Genomic DNA, 20,197 nt, shown 5'->3' on the forward strand with positions numbered 1-20,197 from the left:
CAATAAAGTTATTTGGGTGCAAGTTTGACTCGACTTATTAAATTACAAGTAACATTCACAATAAGGAAAGTTGCAGGCTTCGTTGTTAACTAGGCCTCGTATTTATGATAACAATTTAACAGCATTATAAAGGCATTTACATCATTATAACGGTCATTCTAACATTATAACAGCATTGCCAATATTATAAGAACATAAACGAACTTACAGACAGTGCTTCTTAAAGTCCCACAATGGCCAATTGCGGCTGGCTTCACTGAGACGCGATGTGTGCCGCCATCTTGAATTATGTGTGTAATGGCCGACGCCCGCGTGGTTGAGCGGGAATCTTAAATTGCAACTTCCTGGTCATGTGACCAAACTTAGCATCAAAAACAGGAAATTCCTGTGTACATACGCCCATATCTGCCGTGAGGCAAGACACCTGCCGTGAGGCAGAACATGTATCCACTTAGGCAGCTGGAACTAAACTGAACTGGTGGGCTTAAGGCCCCTGTATATATACTACTATTTATATTACTGGAAATTTCTCAATTTTCTAGAAGTTACTACAAGTTTCCTCAGAACTGAATCTATCTTGAATGTTCTGGAAAATAGGTAAATTTCAAAATAGCACTTTCCTGGGCACAAAAGCAAAGTTTGTGGGGGAAAATATCTATGTTTTGTACTTTTGAGGCATAAACAATTAGGAAATAACACTTACTACCCAGGAAAAAAAAAATAGCTACACAGTGTAATAATTCATATTAATCAAATAGCGCTATATTTTAGCAATGCAATCCAAATTATTTGATGGTTATATGTTAATTATTACAAGAAGATTTCGGGCCCATGGGCTCTCGTCTCCTAGGTCCTGCGGGCGGCTTAGGGGCCTTTGGGCTTTAACTCGAAGCTATGAAGGCTGAGCTAAGGCATCGTACAATCGCATCATTGGCTGTTTTAAACCAATGATGCCATTGCACGATGCCTTAGTAGCGCGAGCCCTCTGGGTTTATCTTCTTGGTTCTTTGGGTAAAGTCACGTAGAAGGGAAATGTGGCCGAAACGTCGTGAGAATTATTTTATTATGTTTTATTTTAGTTTTTATCATTTCCCTTCTACGTGACTTTACCGAAAGAACCAAGAAGATGAATCCCTGCAGTCATGAAAGTCCTCTGGGTTTGTTCACGTTTGCGCCAATTTGTCATTGTTTGTCGATGTCTTTCCAACTGGGCTTGGTGCTGCTCTTCGGTTTAATTTATTTGACGTTGTTCCATGGATTGGCGTACTTGGTCCAATCGAGCATGTCTCAGCTCTTGCCGTTTCTTTGGCTTGACAATGATCGTTTTGGGACCGAGCTTGACTCTACGCTTCTGTTTCATTCCTTCGAAGACATTCCACAGAACGACGCTTTTGTCGCGATCGGATTGATCAACGTTCAGCAGGTTCATTGCCGACTTGGATCTTGCTTTTGTCTGCCAATCTCTTTCCAGGCGAGTATCCCTTTGCTCTTCCGTTTCATTCCTTCGATGACATTCCACACATCGACGTATTTGTTCCAACCGGATTGGACGTTCAGATTGGCTCTCATTCCTTCTCCGTTGCCGCTTTGCTCAAGCTATCTCCAGCATTGCTTCACGTTCTCTCTCAGTTTAATTGTCCCATGCCGAAGCTTTTCTTAGTGGCCCTGAACTTGTATTTTTGTTTTTGGCCCATTTAAAGGTGTAAGGATTCGGAAGAGAAAAAAATCAGTGGCTAAGAGTAGCTGTAAATGAAAACCACCATTCAGCTTCACCGACATGAAATTGTATCCAACGCAGTTTGGAGCTGAAAACTGAACTGATTATTGAGTGTTTAGCAGAACATTGCATTTTGAAATCACAACTACTGTAAATGCCACTGGTTTTGTAATCGTAGAAGCTGCCCGTTTTTATGTGTCCGAGCGCGTGAAGTCTTAGAAGTCGGGGAATTATATATTCGAACATGGTCGTAAATATCTGAAATTTCTCTAAAATTCCAAGACTGCCAGAAAATTCCGAGATTGCCATGAATGTCAAGTTTTTGCTAATTGTATGTTCATCAAACAGAAAGAGTACTAGGGGCAGTCTCCGCGTTCACGACGTGATTACAATGTCGCTCCTGGAAACCCCATCAAACAGAAAGAGTACTCGAGGCGGTCTCCGCGTTCACGACATTGCAATGCGCTGCTGGAAACCCATACCTGTCAACCTATATCGTTTATCCGTATTCTTTTACAGGGAAATTGAGTTTTCAGGTCCAGACGGCGTACAGCCGTTTTAATACGGGCAAGATGTTTTTTTGTCTATTTGTTTGTGTTTCTCCCTTGTGATGGGACTTTGTTGGATGAACGACATTGAGATTAAAAAGAGCACGGGGTGACCAATAAGGTCTGGACTGGTCCGTAATAAGGTACAGCACTGATAAGGGGTTGACAGGTATGGAAACCCCACTCGAGGCGGTTCACGACGTTGTATTGCGCTCCTGGAAACTCCGTCGTAAACCAGATCGTAATTTTTCGGGCCCTGTGTTGCGCTGGACACAGTGTTATAAATGTTACGTTCCTGAACACCGTCTAGAAACCCAATTTTTCCCAAAAAATGGCTAGGAATATGGGATTTAGTTGAATATTTATACATTACTAGCTTTACTACCTGGCTTTGCCCAGGACTTGGATTCACCACGCCCAGCCCGCATTTGTCTGCCGAGTGGCGATGTTCACACACCACAGCAGTTACTCGTTTGAGGCTGAGTCGACCTAGGGGAGGCCCAGGACCGGTTCAGATAATCGTGACCAGTGGTGGCCTTGAGCGGGAATCGAACTCAGGTGGCCAAGTCCATAGTCCAGCTCGCTAACCACTACACTACCGCTCCCCCACACACAAACGCGCGCGCGTCCATAGGTACACATAAACGTGCTTGCTGCAGACACACACAACTTTCAGGGTGCGTACGTCAGTAAACGACTCAAATAATAAACCAATGCTGCGCGAAGAACGCCTTAAACCTGCAACACATTTGTATGGCACTTTACTCGCGGAGGGTTGGGGGGGGTCCGTGACATCAGCAAGCACACTACGTAACGCTTCCGCATGCGGGTGACATCACAGATGTGTGATGTCACATCTCACTTGCCGTGCAAAATATATCCATTATTGCCCCCCCTCCCCCCCAAAAAAAATACAAGTCTATTTTTATACTTTTTGCATGGTGTACAGTCTGGAAACTATCCACATTCCAAATTTCAAGTTTGTTGCATGTCGGGAAGTACAGAAGAACCTCTGGTCACGACCATAATTCGTTCCATAACTTTGGTCGCAACCCGATTTGGTCGTGACTCGAACCTAATTTCCCCATTGGATTGTATGTAAATACGATTAATCCGTTTCAGACTCCTACGAACTGGATATAAATATTGTTTTTTAAAGATTTTTAAGCACAAAAAAAGTTAATTATGCCATAGAATTCACATTGTAATAGTAAACTAAATGTAAAAACATTGAATTACACTGAGAAAACCTTGAATAACAGAAAACTAACATTGCCGCGTCAAGGTTTAGAATCGTTTAACAAGATGATTGTTTCGTCTGCTACATCAATCAGCCTGTCGATTCTGAGAGATAATTTTCGTATGAGCAATTCATGTTTCTATTTAAAGTAAGTTAACAGTAATATCTGGGTACAGTATTGTTTTTGGAAGCATTCACCAAAATATCGTATGAACATTTACTTCACCGCATCATCGTATGAATGATGCGAGAAGAGATTAACGGGTCCTTATGTTAGCGATTTACGTACTCAGTGCTTTCGCTCTCTAAATTACGGCTTGAATGAGGGAGGAGGGGTATGACTACACTCATAAAATTAATATCTTGCTAGAAATTTTATATAACAAAAGTTATATACATAACTGTTACGCTTTGTGTAATTCAACAAAACAAACAAAACTTAACTCCAAGCAAGTGGCCACACGTGGGTCGCTGTTGTTTGGCGCTTACAAAAAAATAGCGTACAAGGGGAAATCGACCAAGGCCGTGTTTGATCGCCACCCGAGTTTGTATTCGTGACCAGATAAAAAAATGTTGTACATTTTTTGGTCGGAACCCGATTTGGTCGTGGTCAGAAGCGTTCGTGACCAGAGGTTCTACTGTATGCTAAACATTTTGAACAGACACACATTCACAAATTTCCCTTTTATATATAAATCAACCATTCTTGATGCTATAACATGTTAGAAAAGAGTCCCCTAGTGATAGAAATTGAAAGTACAAGAGTGTACAGTACATAACTGTCCGTGAATATTTGTTTATTGAAATTGATGCAAATACATTTTTACGTTCAAAATGATGATTTTTTTTACCCTGTCTTCTTCCTTCCTCGACTTAAGTGACTTGACCTTTTGAAGAAAACAAACTTGCTGACTTGCTACGACGTTTCACCGTTGAAACGTCGCCGTTCAAAAGTTGTTCAGCATCGTGTTGGAAGCTGGGTGTCGTAAATCGATAACCGGTGGCATGACACAGACGTCGTAAAATGGGTGTGTCGCAACTCTGTCGTAAACCGGTGGAATGTTTCCCAAACTTTAAATTAACCAATTTTACTGGCATAAAAAATAATTACCATCGAAGCGTAATTGAATATTAATGTTTCACGAATGTTATGTGCTCAGAAAATCGGCTTAAAAATCCGGGCAGACAGATGAACAGACAAACCCATACTTTATGCTGCGATAATTATTGCGATTAGTGCGAGGACACTTTATAAATGTGGGTCTCAAACGGGGCACAATACATTAACAGATTATTATTTGGTTCTTTCGGTTAAGTCACGTCTAAAGATTAAATAATAAATTAAATTAAATAATAGAATACGACGTTTCGATTGCAACACAAGCAATCATCATCATCAGGTATAATGAAATAGCGACATAAAATCTAACCAGAAAACTATAGACAGACATATTAGCAGACAGATTACCAAGATACATAGCGAGAGTAACACAGGTAACAGAGAGGGGTGATCGTCTCTGTGTGGTGGCCTTAAATAGACAGGGGGGGCGGAGGCAGAGAGAGGGAGGGGGTAGAGAAAAAATTAGCATATCAATTGGTGCTGCAAGAACGATTACACGGCAAGCAAGCCTGAAAATCAGGAGAAAGACACACTAAAATTAAATAACCTAGTAAAATATCGAAATGTAATGTAATACAACACCGAGGGTCGGTCAACACACAATTAACGCATAGCCTGGTTGATTACGTATTTCAAAGATTGCTAAGTTAGAATTTGAGTGTGAACATTCTAAAGAGGACACAGGCAGAGAAAACAAGTCGCCAGAGAGAGAGAAAAAAGATAAGCTTAAAACTTCCCCGTAGAAGTGGTTCAATCTTAATTTTAGAACTTTCGTGACTGCAGGAATTATTATTTGGTTATTTCGGTTAAGTCACGTCTAAAGATAAAATAATAAATTAAATTAAATAATAGAATACGACGTTTCGATTGCAACACAAGCAATCATCATCAGGTATAATGAAATAGCGACATAAAATCTAACCAGAAAACTATAGACAGACATATTAGCAGACAGATATTACCAAGATACATAGCGAGAGTAACACAGGTAACAGAGGGGTGATCGTCTCTGTGTGGTAGCCTTAAATAGACAGAGGTGGGGGGGGAGGCAGAGAGAGGGAGGGGGGTAGAGAAAAAAATAACATATCAATTGGTGCTGCAAGAACGATTACACGGCAAGCAAGCCTGAAAATCAGGAGATAGACACACTAAAATTAAATAACCTAGTAAAATATCGAAATGTAATGTAATACAACACAGAGGGTCGGTCAACACACAATTAACGCATAGCCTGGTTGATGACGTATTTCAAAGATTGCTAAGTTAGAATTTGAGTGTGAACATTCTAAAGAGGACACAGGCAGAGAAAACAAGTCGCCAGAGAGAGAGAAAAAAGATAAGCTTAAAACTTCCCCGTAGAAGTGGTTCAATCTTAATTTTAGAACTTTCGTGACTGCAGGAATTATTATTTGGTTCTTTCGGTTAAGTCACGTCTAAAGATAAAATAATAAATTAAATTAAATAATAGAATACGACGTTTCGATTGCAACACATGCAATCATCATCAGGTATAATGAAATAGCGACATAAAATCTAACCAGAAAACTATAGACAGACATATTAGCAGACAGATATTACCAAGATACATAGCGAGAGTAACACAGGTAACAGAGAGGGGTGATCGCCTCTGTGTGGTGGCCTTAAATAGACAGATTCTATTATTTAATTTAATTTATTATTTTATCTTTAGACGTGACTTAACCGAAAGAACCAAATAATAATTCCTGCAGTCACGAAAGTTCTAAAATTAAGATTGAACCACTTCTACGGGGAAGTTTTAAGCTTATATTTTTTCTCTCTCTCTGGCGACTTGTTTTCTCTGCCTGTGCCCTCTTTAGAATGTTCACACTCAAATTCTAACTTAGCAATCTTTGAAATACGTCATCAACCAGGCTATGCGTTAATTGTGTGTTGACCGACCCTCTGTGTTGTATTACATTACATTTCGATATTTTACTAGGTTATTTAATTTTAGTGTGTCTTTCTCCTGATTTTCAGGCTTGCTTGCCGTGTAATCGTTCTTGCAGCACCAATTGATATGCTAATTTTTTCTCTAAAACCCCTCCCTCTCTCTGCCTCCGCCCCCCCTCTGTCTATTTAAGGCCACCACACAGAGACGATCACCCCTCTCTGTTACCTGTGTTACTCTCGCTATGTATCTTGGTAATATCTGTCTGCTAATATGTCTGTCTATAGTTTTCTGGTTAGATTTTATGTCGCTATTTCATTATACCTGATGATGATTGCTTGTGTTGCAATCGAAACGTCGTATTCTATTATTTAATTTAATTTATTATTTTATCTTTAGACGTGACTTAACCGAAAGAACCAAATAATAATTCCTGCAGTCACGAAAGTTCTAAAATTAAGATTACATTAACAGACTTAGCTTTAAAGATGGACTCCAAAATATCAGTCAGCTGGGAATGTGGAATGCCCATCAAATGGTTACAGACAGTTCAGACCTCGGGCTAGCTGAACACCAATGTGGCTTTTTCAGTCCCTTAATTTGGTAGTCGAATCCGAAATGTTGAGCCTTAGCCCATGGGACTGCTAGCATCGTGAGTCGGTGTCGGTTCGCGACCATCATAACAGGCGTTGGGGTTACTCTTTGGTTATTTATACGTGACTTTACCGAAAGAACCAAAAAGTTATTCCTGCAGTCATAAAAGCTCCAAATTAAGATTAGGCGTTGGTATTTGTTCGCGGGCCATGAGCACACGGGACGGATTGAGTTAAAAGTGCCAAGCAGAGGGGAACTAACTTATACCCCTCCGGCCCTACCTCCGGGTTTGCCCTTGAAGGAGAGAGCTCGCTATCTCAAAGGGGATGTACCTGCGGAGATTCCAAAAATAAAATATCCGAATTTGACGTTGAGGAACGCGTGATCTGGCAATGCAACTGTGCGAGTGACTGCGATCGCTTCAACGCAAATGCACGAACAGTAATGACCTCATTTACCCATACGGACCAGTGTGGTGAAGTATGGTTAACCCCCCCCCCGCCTCAATACCGACAGTGTGGGTGCATGGCCTTCGTTCAGGGATGGATTGACAAAGGGCTGTAAATGATTCAAGTAAATTTTGGATTTTAACAAGTCCGTGGCAATTATCAAGGCTTAAGAGGCATAAACCAACCCTGATGGGATTTGCTTTAGAAACACCAGGCAATGATTCAAAGGCGCTCGCCTGCACAAGCACACAAACACAACAAGGCTGCGTGCATTTTGCTCCGAACGAGGCTGTGAATTTCAATGCAGAGCTTCCGTCAAAAAACGGAGCGAATGCTGTGAGCTGCTGTTTGAGCTGCTGCTGTTGGTTGACTTCACTGCGGGGCGAGGTGAGAGAGTGGTTGGTCTCACACGCACCGGTCGGTTACAAAAATAAATTGACGTAGTTTAATAATTCGCCCCGCCCCAACAATAACCTGCAACCATAACAATTAACCAATACGCCACTCACACTTGCAGTTAAAACCCCAACAAGATATCGCAAAAATACGTGGTCAATCGCGTAAATGCAAAGGGTCACAATGACACCCGTGTGTGTTTTTTACTTGGAGGAATAACGTGACACACAGGCGCTCACAGGAAGATATCCAACATTGATTACTTTTCAGATTATTTCTGGAATGGATCGGGAAGCAGGAGGGAGGCCCCCCCCATTCATCGCCCAAAGGCGTTGTTGGCCTGACCCCCACTACCACCGCAACCACCACTACCACCGCAACCACCACTACCACCTCTACCACCGCAACCACAACAACCACCGCTACCACCACTACCACCTCTACCACCACTACCACCGCAACCACCACTACCACCTCTACCACCGCAACCACCACAACCACCGCTACCACCACTACCACCTCTACCACCACTGCCACCTCTACCACCACTACCACCACAACCACCACTACCACCTCTACCACCGCAACCACCACTACCACCTCTACCACGCAAACCACCACAACCACCACTAGCACCTCTACCACCACTACCACCTCTACCACCACTACCACCACCACAACCACCACTACTACCACCTCTACCACCACAACTACCACCACTACCACCTCTACCACCACAACCACCACTAACCACCACAACCACCGCTACCACCACTACCACCTCATCAGCTTCACACAGCCGCACGTTACACCGCAGACTGCCAACGCTCGACGCCAGCGTCTGGACCCTCCTCTCTCGACGGTGTCCTGCTGCCCAAACTCCCGGAGGCTAAAGTCACGCGTAGATATTTCCATCTTATATCCTACAGGTCTATTCACTCGCTGCAACATTAAATGCAAGTGCAATGTGGCAAGACACGTGATGTCAGCCTGTCGTGGCATGTTCCTTCCCTGCAGCCACCGGCTCCCTTGGTCACCCACGTAGAATGTAACGCGCCGATGTCGTGACCCGAACTCGCAATGGAAATTAGCTTCCATCCTCTCGCCCCTTTGTATCACATTGTGAGACCATTTTGTAATAATTGTCTCCGATGAGCACGGTTGCTTACGCACACGGTGCGAAAGAAGTTCTACACACGTGCACACGGTGCGAAATAAGTTCTACACACGTGCACACTCCCTTGCGCGACATCCGGCATGAAAGTCACCTGAGGTTTGAGCCACTCTCGACAGCTCGTCTTCCCACGTGGCCGCGCCGTTTTTACCGCCGTGTTTTACCGAACAGCTCCCAGGCCAGCCAGAGTTAAAATATTCAGGTTTTCCCTGAGCGGTGATTGCTTCACGTGCATATTTTTTTCAGCAGATTAGGGTGATAAACCCCCTCGGGTTCCATTCGCATCAACCCCGTAATCCGATAATCCTACCATTTTTTGTCACGGAAAATAAAAAAGGCCCTTCCACTGCAAAAGCAACTTAAGAGTGCTCTGTTGCCAGTGAAATCAACGCTCTCGTCACCCACAGACATTCGTCTGGCTTTTGGTTTTTGGTGGTCAGGATATACACTTTTCTGTTTTTGCTGATGCTTGTCGGATAATTTTTGTTGGGCCAACTTGTAAAGTTCCTCTCCGACCGACTTCTCAAAGGAAACGTGCACTGGGTACACGGTTTGTATCCCCTTGCCAGCACGCTCCTGCGTGATAACGTCACGAAGCCCTGGTCGTGGGCCGTCTCGTGGTTGCTTCTCCCACATGGAGCAACTCAAAAGTTTAAACATCCCACTCTCTTGGATACATCTATGCATGCAGACATCACTGGTGCCATATACATCATCTCTCTGAGCATCCCTTTCCTTCTTGCCCTGTTGAACCTTGCCACTAAACCATTGCATTTTGGGTTGTACGGTGTTGTTTAACTGGTTACATCTCCTTATCTCACTGCACGTGGCCTATCAGGCATTTAAATGACACCTTGTTCCTTAGATAGGCAATAATTAACCTCCCTTGGGACCATTAGCCTGACACGCCATCAATCCACAAATCTCACTTTTGGGTGTGAGGGCCTCCCGATTTTACGAAACCTTTTCCGGTCTCACCCACACCAGCTTGACTTGCCCTTCCTGTGTCCATGTGGGTACTTGCCTGTAACAAAATGTCCCTTTTCCCGCACACCTGGCATATAACACTCTGCTGCGTAATTCCGACGAGTAAATTGGGCAGATTTTTTAGGAGGTGCATTAAAGTGTTTCCTACACTCCTGCGAGATAGAGCCTCGCTCCTTCCCTGCTATGGAATATGCCGGACCACGCGCACTGAGACAATGGTCCACAGTCTTAACCGTATCTTGGACAATTCTCAAGAAATGTTCTCTTTCAGGAATGTTGCGACATCTTTGGGAGGCAGGATTTACCATACAGAAACAGCCACATGAAACTCCGACCAAAACTATCACGTTACCATACATAGCAGGCGTGACCAAAAAGATCTCCAAAATTCTAAACAAACATAAGATCCAAGTCCGATTCAGTACAGTGCATAAAATCCGTGATCTGATTCCATCTGTGAAGGATGTCGTTCCTTATTTATAGTATCCTGGTGTCTACAAACTGAGTTGCAGTTGTGGTGATTGCTACATTGGAGAAACGAAACGTCATGTTTCTGATCGTGTCCGCGAGCACAAGTCAGATCTGAAACACGGCAGAACTGATTCTTCGGCCGTTGCCGATCATTGCTACAACTCTGTGGGCTCTCATGAAATTGTCTTTTCCGAGACCAAGGTGCTCTGCAAACCTCCTGGCTACCATCAAAGGTTTGTACACGAAGCCATACAAATATACAAACACAGACATAATTTCAACTGTGATGATGGTTACAAACTGAGTAATCATTGGAAAGATGTGATTAACCATGCAAAAAAGATTTAACTACACTTATTTGGACCATCTTATTTGACAGACAACTATTACAGGTTATTGATAGACAGCCAGTTTTGTTTTACCAGGTTTAGTTTTTTCTTTCTTTTCTCACACTTTTGTTATGTAGGCTAGGTGTAGTCACAAACCGCACCTCTCCATAACAAAGGCTCAGTCTTTTGTTATGCAGTCTATTCTTAGTCTTAAGCCTTACTTTACCATATCAATAAAAAGTGTGCATACTTGGCCCTTCCACTCTTCAACCATTATATATACGGAGTGGTAGCTCTTGTAATCTCTCATTTACGTGATACAGCTGTCGTGGCTGTAACGGTTCCACCTGAAGACGGAAGCTTATGTTGCCTCCGAAACGTCGTGATTTTTATTTTACTTTTATTAATTTTAATTTTTTACCTACGTGACTTTACCGAAAAAAAACCTAAGAATAGGATTTAAGTGTTTGTTCCCTTTTGAACAGCTAAATCGGACGTTCCTGTGTTGAGTTCAAGGCCGAGTTCAATCCAGCATCGTCGAATAATTATCAGTTCGAATCACATGTCGAGAACATTTTTCTCCCAAATCCTGCGGCTAAAGCTTCCTGGAATGTTATTCTATATTGTTCAATTGGAAGCGCTGCATTCGTAACATGTGAGGGCATTCCTTGAAAGTTTTACTGCCGACTCCAATTGTGTAATTTCAGTATCCGGCTTTTGCCTGCACGAGCCAATATCTCATTTTTAAGGTTCAACTTGTCTTTGATTCTAATATCTCTAGATCTGTGTCTTTCCCTTTTGTGCTCCCTCCTCTCCCATTTATCTCTTCCCTTCTGTTCTCTCTTCCCTCTCCTTATCCTCCTCCTTTGCTCTGTCCTCTTTATTTCCTTCTGCGTGGCCTTTTCTTATCTCTCCCCTCTCTTGTGTTTCCCCCTGTGCCCTCTCTTCTGTTGCTGGGTTGGCTATGCATGGTGCGAAATAAGTTTGACATACATACATAGAAAAAAAACCCCTCCCCTCCACATCTCGTTTTTATCCATGTTAGGATCTTATTTTCGGTGCAGTACCAGATCACTCCATCAGACCAGTTACACAACCACCAATCATAATTTCCAAATTATCAAACTGTAGCTCGAATATACCGAGCTCCCCAAGAAATCTCACAGACGGAATGAATGTTTGAAGTGATTGTAGTCGATATAAGTACTTTTGGTGTGGCCACACACAGAGGGAGTTGGATCACCCCAACCCCAACGACATCCATCCACCAAGACAATTACCCATCATGCTGCCACCGAGAGTTGTGAATAAGCAACACAGAAAGCAAAAATATTCGTAACAAGCACAAATCAATTGGGATTCGAAGAATATATATTTTTATGCCAGAGGAATAACGTTTCATGCAGGCGTTTACAGAAAGATATCCAACATATAGCCAGTGGTTTTTTTAATTGGCAGGGGGCATTTCTAACCATCTCAACATCCATACACAGAGAGTATATTTTTCCCCACCACTATCTCAGTTTTACATCATCTTCATCATCATGAAAAACACGTGAAGCGAGAAAGCCCCGTTGCGTCAACCAGTGCATTGTGGGCCTCCTGCAAGGTTAGGCTGGCGTCGCGACGGATCTGACGAACCCACGAGTCTCTCGGACGGCCGATCGGACAGAAGCGGCCGAGGATGTTTGTCCAGGAGTAGAGGGCTCCGTGTGAGACGTGGCCAAACAGACGAATACGATGCCTGCCGGGTGGGTCGCCCTTTGAAAAATCACCTCTTAGCTCAACGGGCTGCACTCGGAAAACGCACTCCCGATTTGGATTCTATGTTTTGAGATGATGACGATGTCATCGACGGCAAGAAGAGCTGTTCCTTGACGAGACATCGGTGTCGCGGAAAAAAAATTGTACCAACAGATGACAAAAGCTGTCACCGACGCCGTATATTGAAAGCCTTGCAGCCTGATTGAGTCTTCACCACAGGAGAGGCCACGTCTCGACCACCGCACAGTTCGGCTTGGCGTCACGCAACTTCTCGGTATATTCGCCGCGACGACGTTGAGGTGGCCACGTCTTGTGCAACGACCGCGTAACGGCCGCAGCCAGGCCGATCCTGCGAAGAGAGTCAGCCGTGCCAGTGGCCGTCCTATGACCGCTCGCAGCCGAGGTATGTAAAGTCCTTGACACGCTCCGCCATGTCGGTGCTGACTGTGGTGTCGGTCTCGGGGGGACCAACTCCCAAGTTCCGCACCTTGGCCTTCTGCCGCGAGACGAGTCCAGCAGTGCTGCCCGTGACAATCGTGAGTACACCTGTGGAGTCATGGGCGTGTTCACATACAAAGTAGCATCGTCAGCATAGACCAGGTCATTCAATGACTGGTCTCCTACTGTTAACAGTTTTACAGTCGCACGATGCACCACGGACTGGTCACGCAACGGCGTCTCGCCCTCATCTCCCCGCACGGTCTCTTAACCCCCGGACCCTCTCGATGGTTTCCTGCCACCAGACTCATGAAAGTCACATAACTTCAACCGTGATGATGGGTAAAAATTGAGCAATCATTGGAAAGATGTTATTAACAATGTAAAAAATATTTTACTCCGCATATTTGTACAGTCTTATTTGACAGGTACTAGTCTATTTTACCTAGTTTCTGACATCCCCAGCGTTTAACAGTGCTTCTATTTTGGTTTTGGTTTTGGCAGCCAACATCGGCCGTACCCCGTGTGAGGTGCCTCATTTGTACCTTCCCTTCTAGCCCCCCCACCCTCCCAGTCTCTGGCTGCCACATTTGGATAAGCCCCTCCCCCCTCCCCTTAATCAGTATTTAAGATCTTGTCTTTTGGATTTCTCACTTGATACAGTAAATTTGGCTATGACGGTCCCACCTGAAGACGGAGACTTGTGTTGCCTCCGAAACGTCGTGATTTATTATTTATTTTTATTATTTTTTACCTACGTGACTTTACCGAAAAAAACCTAAGAGCAGTCACGAAAACTTCAAATCTAGAATTCATGAAAGTTAATATAGATGTTTTTTTTATGATACTACACGCCTTGTTTAATTCCCTCGCTTCAACATTAAATGACTGCAGTGTACGAAGACAACATTCCATCTAATTTGCAGTCAATCCTGAACAAGATGCCCAAGGAAGTGTTCCAAGCCTGCCCTGGGATGTTACTCCTCAGAAAGCGCAGCCGACAGCTTTCATCACTCAGGCTTTATGTGAGGCACTAATTTACAAACCCTATCTTAGATCGTATTTAATGAGATTCATATAGCACCTTTACCAAGGCGCTTTACATCAATTAAACAATTGTACATAGCATGATTTTTAATGAAGAGTAGGGTGATTGTAAGTGGTGGTGTGGTTCTGATGCTGCGGTAGAACAAGAGGGATTGATGAGGGGTTGGGGACAGGCCTGCTCGTAGCGGGGGGGGGGGCAGCAGAAAGCTGCGGGGCTGAAAAGTAATGAGGCATCGTTGCATTGGGAAGACAAAGAGGGGCGGCGAGGGGCTCGCCGCCCCTCTTTGGGGGGGGGGGGGGGCACTGCGAGCGAGTCCCCCCGCACCGCCGACGATGTCCGCAACGTCCACACAGTGCAGCAGCGGAGTCCCAGCCGGGCCCGGGACGAGCAAGAGCGTTGTTGTTGTCGTTGTTGTTATCCACAACACCTCTTGCGTAGCTCAATGTCTGCGTTTCGTAAACATATAATTAAGCACAACATTACGGTTATTGGAAAGCGCAACCGAACCCAATCGATAAGATCACGTTCCCTCCGGCTGAGGGGAAGGGGGTGTTGCATGGCTCTTTGAAGCTTGGGCCACCAAACAAAGGCGCCGTGCTGGGGGTGTTTGCCCGGCACGTCGCGGCACGGCTCGGGTCCAGGTTCCAATGAAATCGCAACGGTCGAACGCCGTATTCGCTCGTTCACTAGCGGGGACATTTCTCTGTATTTAAAAAAAAAAAATTTACGTGAAGCACCTTCATCAAAGGTGCTCTCTAAATGTACGATAAGAGAAGGACGTCTTGAAGACATTTATAAAAACTAAAATCTAACGTTTCTGGAATTGAAGTGCCATTCGTAGGGAATGTGCGAGGATGTGGTGAGTATCTATACAAGTATAATGACATGGTGACACCTGCTGGCCGGGAAAGGGAATCACGGGTACGGGCACGGTTAAAGTAGCAACCAATCAGAGAAGGAGGTGTATCTGGGGCAAAGGTAACAGGTGGGGTTAGCCAAGATGCTCCGGGAACCTGCTCGAAGGTTCCACGAGAGGGCGTGGCCGGAGGCGGGGCTTAGCCACGCCTGAGGGGATATAAGGGGGAGTGGACCCGGGGCCCGAGGTTCGTGTGTGGAGTCTTGGGTCCTGGCTGCGTCGCTGTTCGCCGACATCTCTCTCCGGCGTCCGGCCACGTGGAAGATCTCCTTGCGTGGTTTCCATTGCCGTCATCCACACGCCGCCAGCCAGCGGCATAGCCGAGTGAGGGCGGTGGGACCACGCCGAGTGATCAGCTGTGTAGCCAGTAGAGACGTTAATATCTAATTGTTGTACTCAGAGTGAGGAAGAACAAGTGTTGGCCTGTGTTGTGCCCAGTGAGAAATAAAATAAGTACCCTCTACACAACGTGTCGCCAAAGTCGCTCATTACACATGAGCAGAAAACTGGCAGTCGAGAGCATAACCATTATCTCCCCAATGTCAATGTTCAGGATCCATCCGTGAGTCTGAGCCAGTTTTGCAATTACAGTAGTGTTCCAAAGAGCTTACCATTTGTGATAATCGCAGCGCATTCGTGGCGGACTGGCCTCATTAACGGTGCGCGCCAACCAAACGTTCACACTTTTGTTTGCCAACATTGACCACTGTGCACCAGGTCGCCACTTGAAACTCGGTCGACGTCAGCGAGAACCCTGGCCACCTGGGTTTGTGCGTCACAACCAGGAACCAAATCCCAGTGGCAGGGCCGTGAGGGCACGGCGCTCGAGCTGGGGGGGTCGTCCTGCCCTACCACACACAATCCGGAATGGTCGGCTCCACATTGCGGCGATGAACAACGCATCTTGTGCACAACATGAAAACCGTGACGAGGTTGCGGATGTTGTGAAGAAACTAAAAATGTGACGGTGGATTTTTGGTGGGGATCTTGGATTAACGATGGTTATCTGGGATTTGTCAAGTTGTGAACCCAGTATTTTCTCCATAAGAGGTTTTTTTCAGGTTAGATCTCATGAATATAAATGTGTCGTTACACCCGTCGCCACCCGAAACAGCCAATTAGGAAGGGTTGTCACGTAAGCAAGACATACCAATTAGTGACTTCAGCACACCGCTGTGTTGGAGAGTAAACCCACTATCGGTTATTACAACAGCAGACTTCATTAGGTGGCTTGCCAGAATTGTGTTTTCTGTTCCATCTGTAAATGATACGTAGCTCAAAATAATTATCACCCCACTTGCTTCTTTTCAGTCGTGGCCTCCAAACTCTTTGATTTCATGTCGCCATCTCTTCTGCTGTCTTCCTCCGCTTCTCTCGCTGTCTCTCAGTCTCTACTCGCTCGTTGATGTTGTCTACCCACCAAGCCATGCCCGTGGTGCGTATTTCCCGTTTCCACTTGTCGTTGCTTCAAAAGCACCAGCAATGGCCACCTTTGCTTTCCTTATTTACTTATTCCATTACTTAACACTGATTTCCGTAAACTTGTTTAGTCTACGACACGTCAACTAAAACTGGAAAATATGTACGGAATTGTTTATTTTATATTTCAAGGCATATCGGCAAACCTTTTATGGAGTATTTCATGATGTGGAAGACATCACGTTGCCTATTAAGAAACGTTCGAAGTGGCTTTGGTAGGACACCGCTAGAAGGAACGACGACCGGTGGTCGAGACTAACGGCGGAGTGGCAGCACGTCCCGGGTCGACCACCATGGAGATGGAATTATGAGATTGGCTCATGATGTGCGTCGGTTCGAGACAGATCACGGTTACAAATACGTCCCACATGTAAATACTCAATAATTGGCTGAACAATATTAATACATAGAGGACCACAGACCTTGCGGGGGAGGGGGGGGGCGATCTAGCACCGGCTCATCGCCTGGCTACCTTCCCATTCTTCTGGCTCCTCCTCGCACCTCTGAGGCTTCCCCTCTCCCTCCGGGGGCGAGTGACGCAGTACAGGTTGGCGTTATTATTTTTTATAAATACATTTCCGTAAGGGATGGCGATTCCTCGAGACGACCGTTGTCACTGAAGGCGACGGGATGAGACATTACCATGCCCTTTCCATTACCCACACGAAGTCATCGCCCTAAAATAGGCGGTTCTCAGAACAATAAAACGCAAAGCAAACGGGACATTTTTCTTGATAAATTATGTATTTTTTTTCTCAACATAAAAAAGCAACACATTTCAATACAAGACTTCGTTGTATTACAGTGCATTGCGCAGATGATAACACAAGATCCATTCCCGTGCGTCGATTACTGCCGCGGAGTTCTCGGGCTGGGCTCGGAGCGAGGGCTCAACGGAGCGGCCGTTCCTGTGGACCGGACGCATTACCCACAAAACGGGGCGCGTAGCTCGCATCTACAACAGCTGCAACGGCTCAGCGCGGGCTTCGTGTCGTGCTGCTGCTGCTCCTGTAGCTGCTGCAGCGGCAGCAGCAGCAACGGTGGGCTCAGCGTTGCCATCGGCTAAAGCTTCGTTGTTGCCAATCGCTGCCGAATGCACCGTGAATTTGCAAAACAACTCTCAGGGCTATATTGTGACTATACACGTACACGGTCCTCTTGTCAATCCACTGCTGGATGAAGGCCTCCCTATACTAATTAGCCGTGGGGTGGGAGTAGGTTAAGTGACTGCACTTCGCCGTGCTGGTCAGTGCGGATTTGGTGCAGCCAGGGAGCAAATATGCCCGAGCATAGGCATCAAAGTACAGCACAACAGCGGATTTCTACTGCACTGCCCGATGCTGCCCACCGCGTCATGCAGCATTAGCAGCAGCCTCTGTGCTGCGTAGTAATGTTTATTGTGCATACTTGGGGAGAATGAGTCACCGCTATTTATCTAGACGAAGAAAAGGCTTCTGTATTGAATGGACCAGGAAGGGGATAATGTACGAGTTGTTTCAGATGACAAATCTCTTGGCAGGCGTTAATATCTTCACATTCACTGTCAAACGCCTTTCAGTGCACAGAAACATCAGCTCGCCATTTAATCATCAATTTCAACCAACTGACAGAGATCGTTACAGCTGTAATATATACTGCATTGTGCATGTAATTTGGCAAACAAGTCTGAATACGGGAAATAAAACACAAGTATAAATCGTGTTTTGAATGCCATTATATCAAATGTCCGCACACGAGAGACACATTTGGGCGAGCGCCTTTAAACCTCTTCCCCCACCCCCTTGTCAAGGTAGCACACAATGCATAGGTCAGCAAAATCCATGAAATTTGCATCCCATCCTCGATGGCCCGTAATTATATAGCCCATGCTCAATGCACGCCCAGACAATATTGTCAACAACAAAAAAACAACTGAAACATCACCAACAATTTAAACAAACGTTAGTCCCAATATCCAACGTCCGAATGCCGCTGCACAGATTTGTCGACAGTCGCCAACAAATGCATGATTAGTCCTGCGCGCAGTTACCGGAGCGTGGGCAGCACGCAAGCACGCGCAGGTTTCTGTTTGATGAAATTTGCGCGCGCGAGCGAATACATATTCCCGCGTCTTCGAGGGCACCCACGCGTTGACGTGCTCTGTTGGCATCACCCACGCTTTGGCGTGCTCTGTAGGCAGCAATCCGTATCGCTGGTGCCCTCAGCGACGAGACACGGCTCTTAGGGTATCCTGGTCTGAGCCGTACGTCGCTCGTCTCAGTTCGTACGTTCACTGAACCCCCTGCCCCCGTTTGCCATTCACGAGTGGCAAAGGTGATTTTGCCAAGCCACTGCGTCACGCACAGCTCGAATCTAGCGCCGAGCCTCAGAAGCATTACAATTAGGCCGTGCTGCCAGTGACTTAATAACACCCCCACTGGCTCAACTTCCATTCGGCGTTGTGTTGATCGCAATCCTACACCAGGGCGCTCAACTACAAACTTTCCAGGTTGTTTCTCACAATGGAACGCAGGCCTCGATTTAAAAAAAAAAACCCTCGGGCCCCGGTGGCGACGACACCGAAGCACGACAAACGTTTTGCTGCCAAAACCGACAGGGCCGGCGTCTCTCGCGCGTGAGCGCATCGGGTGGGGGGGGGGACAGTTCGTGGAGTAAAACAGAGTTTGAGTCCAGGCCGCGGACAACAACAAGCGGATTGGTGACATCACTGAACAGACCCTGAGGTGTCTCCCTTCACAACCCGTACCCATCAACGCCGGTGAAGTATGGCCAAACCACCCCCCATGACAAATGCAGCCTTCACCCAGCAATGAAATGGCAAAGGGGTTGTATAAACTAAGACACTAAACTATAGCTCGGCTCTAGAATGAAGAGATTTGATCCGATGGTCTATCGGGGTACACAAAGCACGTCTTTCCAACAGCTTCATTTGAAAACATCTGCTTGCTTTGGCTCATTGTGGCCTTCAGTGCAATGTCTCCTTCAACCCATTAGTGTTCTGAACACCGAAGCCCGTCCCGCATGAATGAAATCCACGTCAGATTTTGGCAGTGGACAATTGCTGGCTTGAATGCCATTCTGCACATACAAAATAAAAGATTGCTTTGGTAAATCTGCTTTAAAAAGCCAATCGATTCAATCAGTTCTCATTGTAGACTAAAAGGTTTATTCCCCCCCCATCAGGATATTCGAAGAGAAAACAACCCAGAAGGGATCTACAGGCGGATACTAAAACCAATGACGTTATAAAGGTTGAAATGAAAGTGCGAGGAGCGTGCTTCTGCGCGAGTTACCTAACAGCTGGGCTGGGCCGGGCCGGGCCGGGCTGGGCCCGCACTCGAGGCGATGGCAGCACACGGAGCGCCACGCGCCGTTTGTGAAGCGGCCGCCGCACGGCGCAGACCCCCCCCTTCACTGCTCCCCCTTCCCCGCCCCCGAGCGCCACAACCCGACGCGCCACACGCCGCACTTCCCATCAGCGCAGTTGGCGACGAGTCGCGCGCACGCGCGCCGGCCCAGCGCATCCGCCTGATAACTCGCCTTCGACAACTTTCACGGTGCTGTTTGTGGTTGGCCACTTGGGAGTCTTGAGCCCTTCGACGATTCGGCTCGGCAACG

General features: G+C 45.9%; 1 protein-coding gene across 1 annotated transcript in view; it reads right to left on the reverse strand.

Moving 5' to 3' along the window:
- Nucleotides 1-12,287: 12,287 nt before the first annotated feature.
- Nucleotides 12,288-20,197, reverse strand: part of STK11 (serine/threonine kinase 11) — a 117,231-nt gene continuing 109,321 nt past the window's right edge. The window contains exon 11 of the mRNA XM_078615268.1: nt 12,288-13,244. The gene's annotated coding sequence lies outside the window, so the exon portion shown is untranslated. The remainder of the gene's footprint in view (nt 13,245-20,197) is intronic.

This window comes from Lampetra planeri, chromosome 46 (genome assembly GCF_965212315.1).
Source record: "Lampetra planeri chromosome 46, kcLamPlan1.2.h2, whole genome shotgun sequence".
Classification (NCBI taxonomy): domain Eukaryota; kingdom Metazoa; phylum Chordata; class Hyperoartia; order Petromyzontiformes; family Petromyzontidae; genus Lampetra; species Lampetra planeri.